We start from the raw sequence: 14,118 nt of genomic DNA, 5'->3' as shown, positions 1-14,118 counted from the left end.
CAAACATTCTGCTTTATATAATATATATATATATATATTAATAAAATATCAACCTTACAAATCAGAAGGTAAGTTATTATAAAAATGTATGCACCATTCAAACAGTAAATGTGAAGCAGCTCTTGTGTGGTTGCAACTACACCACCTTATTAAAAGTTCACATTTTGGTCCTAATTTGTTAACTTTAGAAGAAAACATGTAGATTATAAACCTAAAACTAGAGCAATGTTTGAAAATTTGCTGGCCAAACAACCCATGGTTAACCAATGGCCATAGAAACAGTTGAGCTTGACACTATCTGACCCATGATCACTTGGTCTAAAAACGAGTACTCTAAAACTAGTACTCTAAAACTAACATTTTATGTTTTTATAACAGATTTTTATATGCTTTTAAAATTATTTTTTTTTTTACTTTGCTTTAAGATATTTGACTGGTACACTAGAATTCAACTCACCTATTGTTCTTAGAGAATTAACTAAGTAACCTTGGACACAAACTTGATCTCCTTGGCCTGACATTTCCAGACTCATGACAGTAAAGTGGGTCACTTCCAATGCAAGAAAGGTGTACACACTGTTTGGCAGAGTGACTTGGCAATGAAGACTTGTGTATCATAGGGGTGCACTGCTGATAGCTGATACCCTGAAAACAGTTTGTGATTACATAATCTTATTTGATTGACCTAAATTAGGTAAATTAATAAATGCCCTTTAATATTATATTAGTTATGATGATGCATTGTCCAAGGCTAAGTAATGCATCAAATAACAAAGATAGTTATCTAACAAAATAAATACCTATAGCTTTTAATATTTTCTTCTTTTGTAAAATTTGTTTGGTGAATTAAAATAAAACTTTGTACTCACTGTGTAGCCATCTTCATAGTCTTGAGAAACGAACCAGACAGACCATTAGACATTTGTTGATATGCAGATCAGGGTTATGCTAACCAAATCTAAGGCTTGACCAAAACACAGAAAATAGTTCAGAATAATGTTTAAAAAATTTGAATAAATTGTTTCAGAATTAACTGTTGAAGAAAAAAAATGTCTTACTTTGGCTTTGAAAGCTTTAATTCATACAAATGCCAAAGAGAAAACTGTAATCATCTGATAGCAGATTACCAAGGAATAGTAGTTGCTTGGATAGGATGACAAATTGGTACTGTTGGCAACAGAATGTTTTCTTGTTAAGATTCTGAAATATGGAAACATCATATACTGAATTAGAATCTCTCTTAAAATACACTATCTCATGATATTAAAATAACATTGTTATATAATAATAGTAAAATAATATATTTAATTTAATTTCCATTATCTTTTTTGTAAAATGTGATTTGAATGAAATTAAAACTTTGTACTCACAGTGTAGCCATCTTCATAGTGTTAAGAGATGAACCAGACAAACCATCAAACATTTGTTGATATGTAGTACAGGAATATGCTAAGCAAATCTGAAGCTTGACCAAAAACAGAGAAAAATGTATAACAAGTTATTTTTAACATGCAATGATAAATTATTTTAGAATTAGCAGTTAAAGAAAAGAAAAAAATAAGTCTTACTTTGGCTTTGAAAGCTTTAATTCATAAAAATGCCAAAGAGATAACTGTCATCTGATAGCAGATTACCAAGGAATATTTGTTGCTTGGATGACAAATTGGTACTGTTGGCAGCAGAGAATGTGCACTTGTTAAGCTGATTAAATATGGAAACTTGAACTACAATATCTCTTAAATACACTATCTCATGATATTTAAAATAACATTGTTTCTATGAAAACAATAGTTAAGCCTATAAGTATTGCATGGTTTGACTATGTTAAATAAGATATGAAGGAAAAATACTTGCCCTATAATTAGACTTCCCATGATGTTTACTTCTAGATTTAATTTCTTCATTCATATATTTACCTGACCTGTCTGTTTACAGCTTTGGCTTTTATCTTCCAGGCTAGTAGTTGATTAGTAATCAATACTCAACGTCTTGAACTGATTAAAAAAACAACTACAAGGTAAATAAATAATTGTATAATTACACATTAAGATGCAATTATTATCATTTGAATTCAACCAGATATCAAGTAGCTGAGCATTTAAACAAATAAATGGCATCTAATAAAAAATTGCTATTCAAAAGTCTTAGTGAAGATACTGGGATTTTGACTAAGCTTCATAATGAGATAATCCCCAATTGGATCTAGCTCTTTAAATGTTAAAGTGAAGAAAATTTATTAAAGTTGTTATGTATACATTTGAAACTAATTACCATAAGGCTAAGAGATAACAGAAAACAAATATTCTTAAATTGTTAGGAAAATATTTAAAACATTTTCAATTAGCATGCAATAAAAAAAAAAAAAAAAGAAAAATGCAATTAAAATATATAAATACATAGAAAAAAAATATACTTGCTTTGATAGGTCTGTAGTAAGAAACTGGTTCTTATTTAACATTCATGAAAAGAAATGAATTAAATTAAAGTAGTTAAATGTAACATTGGAAAGAACCACTTGCCTTAAAAAGAGAAATATGGTACAAGCTTGCTACAATTCTGATTATAGGTGCTTTTTATTTCTCAGATGTCTCTTAGTCATAGTTCTCATAATCTAGATCCCATTTCTAGATCACTTGGCTGTAAACTGCATTTGGAACTGAAAATGTTATAAAATATGAGAATATGGATGTTATGACTGCAAAGAGAAAGAGTTTATTTTGAAGATATTGATTTTATTACCAAGTTAGTAAGGCTAAACCTGAGTTTACCTATCTCATAAATAATACATCAATCATAATCAGGCTTTTCTAATATGCATATATTTAAAACTAGTTTCCAAAAACTAAGATAACAGAAAAATATACAAAGTGTTATGTTAATATTAAAAACAAGTTTAATTAGCATGCAGTACAAAGTCAAAAAAACTATACTATTACTTACTGTGCTGCTCAATATCTATATATACCAACTGCCTGCCTATTCTTTATTAAGCAAGCATCAAAAGAAACTTAAGTCTAAATTACATAAATTATAGCATTTGAAGCAATGTCTTTGGAAAAAAAAAATTGATCATCTTATCTTCACTACTTTCCATCACAACACCCTCACCTGTTCCTTTGTTGAACTGCTGGGGCACCACACACAATCTGTCAACTGTCCTTCACTTCGCTCACAAGGCTGTACACCTTAATATCTCGTTCTGAACATTTTTAATGTGATATGAAGCTTGTGTTGAAACTTTGGCTAACAAAAAAAAGTTTGAATTCATTATTTCGAAATGCACATCAAGCATTATGAAATTCAACCATTGTTATGCATATATTTTTAATTACAAAATGTTCTATAAAATCAGAAAATTATTCTTTAAATGTTATATAAACATTAAAAATATATTCTCAAATTGCATGCAAAAAAAAAAAAAAAGAACATAACTGAAACATTAAAAAAAAAACAAAAAAAAACAACAACTTGCTAGATCAGTAGTTCCACAGCTTTCCTGTTCCTAATTAGCATACTTCAAATGAAACAATGAATTTAAATGAAAAATGCATAAATCACAATGAATGGATTACTTGCCTTTAACACTTTGTAGCATAACACTTTACACATGTTTTAACTTCTGACCAGTTCCTCACAAGTGATGGTTATAATCATCTGATAACTAGACATTGATCTGAAAATGTTCACAAATTTAATTATGATAATGAATAAATAAAACATTGGACTATGAAATCAGAGTTGTTAAGTTTTTTTGAAGATAAAATTTCAACTTAACTATTAAAAATAGATCTATAAAAACTATATGAAGCTTAATGAGTTATTAATTAACATAATTATTCTTTAAATAACTTCAATTAAAAACATGCTCAATTTGCATGCAATAACACAAAAGATAAAGCAACACACAAAAAAAGAATGAAACTTACAGATATTTGCTTTGCTAAATCAGTGGTTTAATAGCTTGCCCTTGCTTATTAGGAAAATTTTATGACAATGACATTAAATTCAAAATTGTTAAATTCTACCTTTGTCAATGACTACTTGCCTTAAAGAATGCCGGCATCCTTGATACACCAATTTTTTTAGCGTTTTTATTTACTGTCTGCTTCTCAGAGGCAATAATTTCTAGCAATCTGTATGATGTTCCCTTTTTATATTACAAAGAAGAGATCTGTGTTTTGATCTGAAAAGAAAAGTTAAAAACTATTCATTACAACACTCCTGTTTAAAATATAATTGGTTGCTAAATTTTTTAAACACTATTATTATAGCTTTTATATAGCGCTACTTTCATGCCTATAGCATGCTCAGAGCGCTTTGGTCCAATCTTATTTGTGGACCAGTTGGGGGGGGGGGGGTATCTAGGAATTGGTTTTCCGTGCTGCCTTTAGGCACTCAGTAAGCGCAACTCTGCCCGAGTCGGGTGTCGAACTTCGAGCCCCCTTCTAAGTAGCCAAGACAAGACAAGGTCAAGCACACTTAGTCTCTCAACCACGCTTCCCACTAGATCTAAGTTACATTTCTAGCATAATGAGGCACCATCTTTAATACAAAGGACTGTGAAGGTTATGGATAAGCAGACAGTCTTTAATACAAAGATTATGGATGAATGACACCATCTTTAATACAAAGATTATGGATGAGTGATACCATCTTTAAAACAAAGATTATTATGGATGAGTGACACCATCTTTAATACAAAAATTATGGATGAGTGACACCATCTTTAATACAAAGATTATGGATGAGTAACACCATCTTTAATACAAAGATTATGGATGAGTGACACCATCTTTAATACAAAGATTATGGATGAGTGATGGATGAGTGACACCATCTTTAATACAAAGATTATGGATGAGTAGGCCTGCAGTATTTCACATGGCTATGCAGACCAAGTCGTCAATGCATATTTCGACACAAATGAACAACTTAAGACCTAAAATCTAAACTAAGTAACTAGTTATGTTATTAAGGCAGCATTTTCTTTTCACAAATATGATAAGTACAAAGTAAGACTGGCCTAGGATACACTTGATGCAGGTAACAATAACACAACAATAGTTAGATGTTTACTAGATCTAGAATTCTCTCTCTCTCTCTCTCTCTATATATATATATATAAAGTAAAGTTCCCCTTTTAGACCTTGTGGTCTATAGGGCAGATGATGTAAAGGTCATCTGATTCTGTGGCCTACGGTTAACGAGGGTGTCATGTGGCCAGCACAACGACCAACCGCCTTTACTTTTCCCCAACTAATGTTGATGATTTGATTTTTGATTTGAGGCACATCGGCACAATTTAGGCCATGTCGTGCCTGCAGTCCCTTACGGACTACTCTCTCTCTAAACAACAAGGGCCAGATTCTATACAGTCATATAATTAAAATCAAGGTCTATTCAGTTAAAATAGTAAAGGTAGTAAAAATTTAGATATTTGGTAAAAATCTAATGTAAATAGTGCATGTTCACAAATTCAGAAATCACATCTTCGTAGATAGCCCCACTTCCCGAATAAAGCCCAGTACCTTCCCAGGGTCGACATTATTAAATAGTGTTTTTAGATTAGTGGCTCTAAAATATTTCGCCCTGACATCCTGGTATCTGGGGCAAGCCCAACTAATGTCAGGTACCCATTAGAGCTGGATGGACTCAGAGGCGCCCAAGGATCCCGATATAAAAATCCCAGCCTTCACCGGGATTCAAACCCGGGACCCCAGGTTCAGAAGGCAAGCGCTTTACGGCTCAGCCGCTGCGCCTCCATATATATATATAGATCTTTAGCCTAGAAATATATAGTAATAAATATGTAGATCTAGGCTTATAGACCACTAGAATCTCAATCTAGATTAGAGCTAGATCTATCTAGACTTCTAGATACTAAGAGTCTCTAGATCTAGATACAGATGAGCCGGTTATCGTTATCGTGACGTAAGCAAATTTACTTTATCTAAAAGGCCTATATTCCCTATAAGAGTGAATAGTCTATATCTATAATCCATATTATAGTCTATAGCCTATACATCTCTAGAATCTAGACATAAATTAATCATGTTATAAAAGTTATTTAATCTTTGACAGAATTACCATAAAGTTGATAAAGAGTTAGTTGCCAAAGCAAGTAAATATTGACTAGATAATAAGATGGCATTACTAAATTTAAATTAGATCTAGAAGACACTGCAAACATACCTGGAACCGAAGATTAGACACAAGGGACATAACGAGATAGGCAATAGATAGGATTAGCCTCATAGGAGCGTCCCATTTCATTTGAATGCTGGCAACACACTGAGCTCTATTCACTTCGACCGCACGTGACCAATAGGCTTCTGTGTCAGAACTTGACCGAGATTAGGTCTAATAGATTGGGATTGGCCAGTTTATCCAAGACATGTGCATTTGTTACATCCGGAACTAGATAGACCCACACTTCGACGTTTAGTTGCTATGACACAATAGATTGCTTAAATTACTCTGACCCGTGACCCCTCAATACACATACACACAATATACTAACCAGTGGTGGGCAAACTCGTCATCCAAAAGAGAGAAATATAAACAATACAAAATTGAAGTTTGATCAGAGTTAGTAGCCCTGGAGACACTTTTATTTGAAATAATTAGGATTTAAAGTACAATCTCGCGACTACCGTTACCTTTGTCTTAGGTTGGGGGGCCTACATCAAATTAAACTTAGTATTATACCAGGGCCGGATTTACCTATAGGCAACTCATGTTAGAACTATAACTTCCTCACAAGCTACGGTCTGCGGGCAATTTCTGTGCACGGATCAAAGGTTTGGAACTCACTCCCCATTGATCTCAGACAGACATGCTACACTAAATTCAAGAAGAACATTAATAAGACATATCTGTTTAAAACTTTTTATTTAGATTAGTTTGTGTCATTTTAGCTCTCCTGTTAAAGTTTGTAATGGCCTTGAGCCTACATTTTTTGTTTGTTAACTGCTCGAGTCGGGTGTCGAACCTCGAGCCCCTTTTATAGGTAGCCAAGCAAAGTTAAGTTCAAGCGTTCTTAGTCTCTCGACCACGCTTCCCAGATGTGCCGACAAATTCGATGGTTAGATTACACAAAGGATTGCGTAATAACATGTCCTTTTTTTTCACTAAATTATTATGTTTGTTTGTAAAATGTTTTACATGTTTCGGATGTTCATTCAGAGTTGAAGATAATTTACTTCCTAGTCCAAACCATCCTCAGGGCGACGGGAGAGGGGAGCGGGCTGGGTTTGAACCCGGGACCATCGCGAACGACAGTCCAGCGCGCATACCGCACGACCATCCTCGTAAATAATCCCCCATCGTAAATAATTAATAACCATTCCATCAAATATTGACTATGTTTATGACGTTGTTGATCTTTTTTAAATTAGCATTACATGTTCGTAATGAAAATAAAAGAGCTGTCATCTACAGATCGTTCGTTATCTCTGCACAGTGAATAGTGAATAATAAGATGTTTTTTTTTAATCGGTAAAAATTGTAGATTAAAATGTTTCTCTCTATAACCAACGAACTTTGTCATAGAGCAGAATATCTGCATCATAGATACACACACACTCTCTCTCGCTCTACTTCAATTAAAAATTCTTAAAATGTGCGAAGATTAAGATCACTAGATAAAATTCAAGTAGGCCTACTTTGCGAATTTCGGGAATTGTTTGCGCACTTAGTGATTCCTAATTAAAAAATCTCTTGATATATTTTTTTCTTTCAAAATTGAGACAAATCACAGACCTATAGGCCTTTATATTAACACCAATTTCTTCCACCTTTCTACTGTTGAAATCTAAACTCTTATTTTCCTAATGGAATTATTTTTTGTAAGCACTTAGTTATAAAATTTGCTAAATCTACCTCACGTATTATTCATTCAATTGGAAATTAATCCCAAAATTATTCTATTATATATGAGTATTGTGTATTGGAATGATTGCATGCCAAATGCAATCTTTAAATTAAGCGTAATGAAGGATGGCGTAACAGAGACCCACCCCCTCCCCCATGCGCTATAAAGATCAAATGAGGCGCCATTTTGATCGAGGTGACAGAGAAAAACAACTGCCAGAAAAGAATACATTTGATTAGAGTAGCACAATGATCAAAATCACTCAGAAGGTTAAAAAGTAAAGTAGCAATACTACATAACACTAACTGTACCATAATTTACAAACACGAAAGGTCATCTGTCTCCATCGAGAAGTCCATACAAGTCTAACTTTTAAAACGTTGGTTGTGAAGTCAATAGAAGTCTAATTTATAAAACGCTGGCTGTGAAGTCTATAGAAGTCTAACTTCTAAATCGCTGGTTGTTAGGGTGTATGTGTTCCGTGTGTGAATGGTGTTCGCATTTGCATCTATATTGTTATTGTTACAGTAGTTACTTGAGGTGGTCAAAGACAAAGACAGTTCTAGACAAACAATTTCCATTTGATTGGATCAATAAAAATTATCTTGTCTGAAAGTTTTCTGAAAACAAAATAAAATACTCAGAAAGACAGCAGGGTAAAGCACATTACTTGTTCCACGTGCTAGGAAAAAATGTGTACAAGTGCTCCTTCTTCAATGGTGCTATTAGAGCATGGAATGGGTTTTCTGAATCAGCCAGGAAAAGCAATGACAAAAACAAAATACTAAATCACTAATTAACTAGATAACTGGATTCTCACAGGCCGTAATTTTCCTTTGAAGTAACGTCTGTAATTCATCAGATAAGACAGGCGCAGAGGACGAAAAAAAAAAAAGAACGTAGGCCTCAGAGAACCTGCTTTTTATGCATAAGTTGTGGCAAAATATGCAGGTCGCAACTGGGTCTGCTTTGCCACGTTAAATGGGGCATTCATCTTTAGTCACACAATCTTCGGAATCAAAGGCAAAGAGATGAGTATGTATAAAGTTACTATGAAGCAAGCAGCTGGTGATCTCGTATGATGTAACCTTTTCTCACTGCTCGCTGCCACAACCGTGACCTCCACAACACACCTGACCAGAGATTGATGTGCTGTTAATGAACAGATGCCCACTGTTGCAATAGGCCTACTTATCCATTCTCGCCCCATCTCTTCATTTGTGTGTGTGGGAAAAAAATAGCTGGATCTCAGAATTCAGGGTCAGGTCTAAACTTGTATCAACTACATGTTATAATAATGGGGAAATGAACAAAAGTAAAACATGTAGAAAATCGTTAGGAAGCATAATTAGACTTTTTTTTTTAAACGGAATTTGTGGAACTACTCAATGAAAGCAAACATGCTTTCTCTCCCTTGTTTTTAGTACCGGTATTAAAAAAAGTATCTTTTCAGACCTCACCATTTGTAGGTCAGATGATGTAAAGGCCATTGTTTTCAGGGCCGGATTTAAGTGAGATCATGCCGGGCTATAGCCTCTATAAAAAAAGAAAAATATTACCGAATTATGACGGGTCTGAACTTTTTTTTTTGGGTCAAACATTCTATTTGTATTTTTGCCACCACAATCTTAAGTCGGTTGGCAACATTGTCGTGATTAACAAGTGCCCGCTTGTTGCATGCTCATGAGTCTTTAATAATAATAATAATAATATGTAAATATAGCTCCGGATTTAAGTACCGGTATTGTTATTCATAATAATCATATAAGTCTTTTTAAAGCTTTTCGAAAAAGTGTATGGGACAAAATCCTGCCCCGGGGCCTGGACGCATTTTAATCCGGCCCTGTCTGTTTAAAAAGCCAACGCTTAACGATAGTGTCATGTGGCTAGCACAACGACCAACCTCCTTTACCCCGCCCCATTAATGCCAGGTACCCATTAGAGTTGTGTAGACACAGGCGTCATAATTATCACGAAATACCAGTCGTCAGAAATTCTTGCTGAGAACCATAGGAAGCTAAGTGCTTCACCACACAGGTACTTATCCCTCCTCCCCTTTAGGAGTTTTTAGAGCGGATAAAACAAAATGGAGCTGGGGTTGTAGCTCATAGTGCACCCACCCACGTTCCCCTGTGTCGACCAACTGACATTTATACTGTTACGAAGTGTCCAGTTCGGTTGACCCATCGAACAGTTCCGTCTTAGTCTTACAGGTCTTCCCACGCCACAGACGTCTGCCAGTCTACCATCACAACCGTCTATGAAGTAATCTTCTATGCTTGAGATTTTTTTTTCTGGTTGCGCTACATCGAAGAAGGCGCAAGTCACGGAGAGTTCATAAGGCTGTCATTCCACAGCCAACGTGATATGACACGGAGGTCACGGTCTTTCCCGAGCGGGTCCTTCGCGATCAGTGCAGAAGTCGGCTCAGTGCAAAATATCGTGATTTAATATAGACCACGGCGACTCGTGCCAATAAGTTAATGGTCTTACCCACTGCTTTTTATTTTTGTAAAAAGAAACTAGATGCCGGCACTCAGTGATGGATTGCCTTACTTTTAACTATTTATATAAATTAATAATAAACGTTAAAATACAAGAAAAGCAATTTTTTGCCCACATTGAAAAAGGTGCCGGTTCGCCGAAGCAGTGAATACCGTCAAAAAAAAGTAATGGTCATACCATATCGCCCCCTTTCCCAAAAAAAACCATTCCAGATGAAATCCAAATAAACTATTCCAAATCAAATAATCTTTTACCTACAATCACTGACTGGTATATTGTTAATTACCAACACTGATTCATTGCTACACTACTGATTACCTACAATTGTGTAATCATCCTCTTTTTTGAAGCAACGTCTGTATTAGATAAGATAAGAAAGATACGAATTATTGATTGGTACATTACCTAGTAGGCTATTTACAACCATTGATTGGTACACAGCCATAAATTATGAGCCGATTTTTTTTAATCTATGTTTTTATAGACATTTATTATAAACTTGTTATCTTGTCTCTGAATGGATATTCTAACTCCCCCACCCCTAGCGACGACACTAAAACTTGACACTCAGACATGACAGGTAACAAGAGTTGTCTGCGTGGGTGTGCAGACGTCTGGTGGCCTAATTCTTTTCCCTACGTGTACTAGCACAAGGTCAAGGTTATTAATGGTTGGAGATGTCGTTGCATACTTGGTGTTGCTTTGCAAGAGACATGGAATCTTTCGAACCCAATAATATTACGATACCGCTACTACAATAAATTGTAAAAATGTCATATTTTAAATAGATCTATATTTCCCGGTGTTGAAAAACCGAAAACTAAATTTCTAATATGTAGCTTATTGTTATAACAATTAGATCTATAATATTCCCACACCTTTTTTTCAAGTCTAGATTCTAGACTAAATCTAGGTCCATAATTTCCCGGGTACGCTGTTCTGCCTCATCGTGGCACCTGGGTGGAAACGGCTACTTGAGGGGGTAGCTAGGCTAAATGAATGGCGAAACATAACTCCCGTGGGGATGCCCACGGGTAGACGAGAGTCCACCTCTTGCACGGGCGGGGTTGTAAAAAAGTCCCCACAAACCTGTCACACATCCATGCGCTGTTCCTCAAAGGGACCGTTACATAAATGGCGAGTCCCCCACGGTTAGTTTGGTATAACGAAGGAAAATGGCGGAGGCTCCCGGTGTCATCGGCCTTCGGCCATGTGCAGCCAAGCATGCGTCGGGGGCCAAAGGCATTGGAAACAGCAATGCTTTACATAGGCATTGACTCGGGTCTCTCTCAAACAGAACTGTGTTCTCACAGGTTTTTTTTTTTTTTACTGTTTGGCGTCCAAACATGTTTTTTTTTCAAACTTAGAGCTCGAAGAGCCTTCGGCTCAGCCCTTGGACATCAACAAGGTCCATAACTTTACACATAAATCAATCTTCCTAGCTTGCCATTATAAGATTCTAAATAAAGTGGATCTTGTTGCGCAACCTTATATTATCTTATATCTCAATATCTCAATCAAAACTAAAGTGTGCACGACCGATATTGAACTACTATGTAACAGTCTCAGGCTATACTACCTGCCGAGAGAGTTTACACAATTTTACGTCATACTTGAGTATAAAAAACCCACAGCCAACACAGAGAAAGCAGCAAAACATATACCCGGTACTAAACATTTTACATATAATTGGGACAAAAAGTTCTGATGCTGTCGACTAGTTATGGGAGATTTCAATCATCTTTCGTTAGCTCAACACTTGCCAACACATAGTCAATATGTTGATTGTCCCACAAGGCACGATAAAACCTTGGACATGTGTTATAGCAACATAGAAGTGGCCTACACATCTCGATCGTTATTTCCCCTCGGAGAGTCGGACCACACTTACACCCGTGTACAAATCGGTTTTAAAAACAACAAAACCCGAAGTACAGTCCATCCAGTCATGGTCTGACGACGCTGTTTTACAGCCACAAAGTTGTCTGGAGCAAACAGATTGGGACATGTTTGTAAACAACTGCCCAGACAGATGAACTTACCACAGCTGTTAATTCGTACATCCTGTTCTATGGAAACTATAATTATATCAAAGAAGAAAATTAAAACATTCAGTAATAATAGACCCTGGATGACTAACATAAAAAAAAAAAACCATTCTGTCATCGAGAATTCATAGAAGTCTATTTATAAAGCGCTGGTTATGAGTGTGTATGTGTTTTTCGTGTGTGAATGTTGTTCGTATGTGCATCTATATTGTTATTGTACATGAGTTACGCTGAGGGTGTCAATTGTGGTCAAACTGAATTTCCATTTGATTGGATCAATAAAGTTATCTTACATATTACAAACGTTACTTCAAAAAGGAAAATAATTACGTCATATCAGGTGTCAATCTAGTACAAGGCGTCTGCAGTCAACACCGCAACGTGTCATACAGCCCAAAACTATCTCCGTGCTTCAACACAGCCATCGCGTGTGTCCATTAGCGCACGAGTTTCTCCTCAAAATAATGCCAACATTGGCAAGACTGCACTGGGTCGGAAATAAGGAAAGTAATTCAAGACATTGTAATAGGTTAATGAAGGCCTGCTACCACTGTAAAAAACAAAATATGGCAGACAGAGAAAGCGATTAGAAAACAACAAAAAGAATGGACGTGCCTGTCTTTGGAAGAGATTTTATACAAAGCAAAGGACAGAGAGGGAAGGAGGAAGACGGTTGACCGATCATGAGTGGTGCCCCAACGGGCTAACAAACCAAGGGATAGGTTGAGGTCAATAAAGGCGCCACGACAAATGGTGCAGTGACAGCTGGTTCAATGACACCGAGTTAATTCCAGATCCCCCCTGACCTTAAGGTGGCGCCTCGGTAGAAATGTTAGTGGAAGCAGATAGGCGAACATCGGGTAGTGAGCCTCGCTTCTGTCCGTTTTTTTTTTGTTTTGTTTTTGTTATGTGTTTTGTTTATGTTTTGTTTTTTTACTCTCCATGTTGAGAATGAAAGGTACACCTGACACACACACACACACCCCAGTCCCAGTCCAAAAAGTCCGACACGCCATTCCACAAATGGGGCCGTCATCAGAGACCCGTGGCTGGAGTGGCGGTCCCCGTGGTCTGTGAACGTGTGCAACTGGAGCTCCCACGCCTGTCCGTCAAATATAAAATGTATGTTAACTCTGAAGAAGATTCAATGACAATTCTTTGAAAACAATAATGGACCTCATTCACCAATCGTAAACAAACAACATTTAGTCACGTGATCTTACTGAGAAAACAACGAAACAAACGGTCATGTGACAACCATCATGAATTAAACATGAGATCGTAAATTATATAGAAGAGATAGAGCACCAAGGACATAGAGTTTATCGACAAATGGCTCACGTGACAAATGGCGCGAAAAGCATACCAGGTCAAAACTACAACGACAGAGAGAGCGATATAGAGCGAGAGAGAGGGAGAGAGGGAGAGTGGGTCAAAGAGAGGAAAAAGGAGAGAAATAGAGAGAGAGAAAAGAGAGCGAAGGAATGAGAGAGAAAGGGGGGAAGAGATAGAGAATAAGAGAGAGATTAAGGCTTAGAGGGAAAAATAAAGAGATTGGAGCCCCACCACAAAGAGAATCTTTCGTCACCTTTAGTCCATCGTACAAATATTCGTGTCCCTTTTGGTACTCGCCCAGGGTCCCGTGCAATGCTGAGACGCCATTGATTAATTGCTCTTGTAGTAACGCTATCT

At 36.1% G+C, this 14,118-nt stretch overlaps 1 long non-coding RNA gene across 8 annotated transcripts in view; it reads right to left on the bottom strand.

The window, feature by feature from the left end:
• Positions 1–1,993, bottom strand: part of LOC129921685 (uncharacterized) — a 48,635-nt gene extending 46,642 nt beyond the window's left edge. For 3 of the 8 annotated variants that reach the window (XR_008773653.1, XR_008773647.1, XR_008773650.1), the window contains exons 1-5: positions 1,569–1,991; positions 1,371–1,465; positions 1,059–1,200; positions 870–889; positions 458–645 (exon numbers count right to left, since the gene is read on the bottom strand). This is a non-coding gene — a long non-coding RNA (uncharacterized LOC129921685). Of the gene's footprint in view, positions 1–457; positions 646–869; positions 890–1,058; positions 1,201–1,370; positions 1,466–1,568 lie in introns of all 8 variants that reach the window. The other 5 variants (XR_008773651.1, XR_008773649.1, XR_008773646.1 and 2 more) reach the window with 5 other exon arrangements.
• Positions 1,994–14,118: the final 12,125 nt, after the last annotated feature.

Source organism: Biomphalaria glabrata, chromosome 11, assembly GCF_947242115.1.
Source record: "Biomphalaria glabrata chromosome 11, xgBioGlab47.1, whole genome shotgun sequence".
NCBI lineage: Eukaryota > Metazoa > Mollusca > Gastropoda > Planorbidae > Biomphalaria > Biomphalaria glabrata.
The sequence above is the reverse complement of the archived record's forward strand: the minus strand, read 5'-3'. Positions and strand labels throughout refer to the sequence as shown.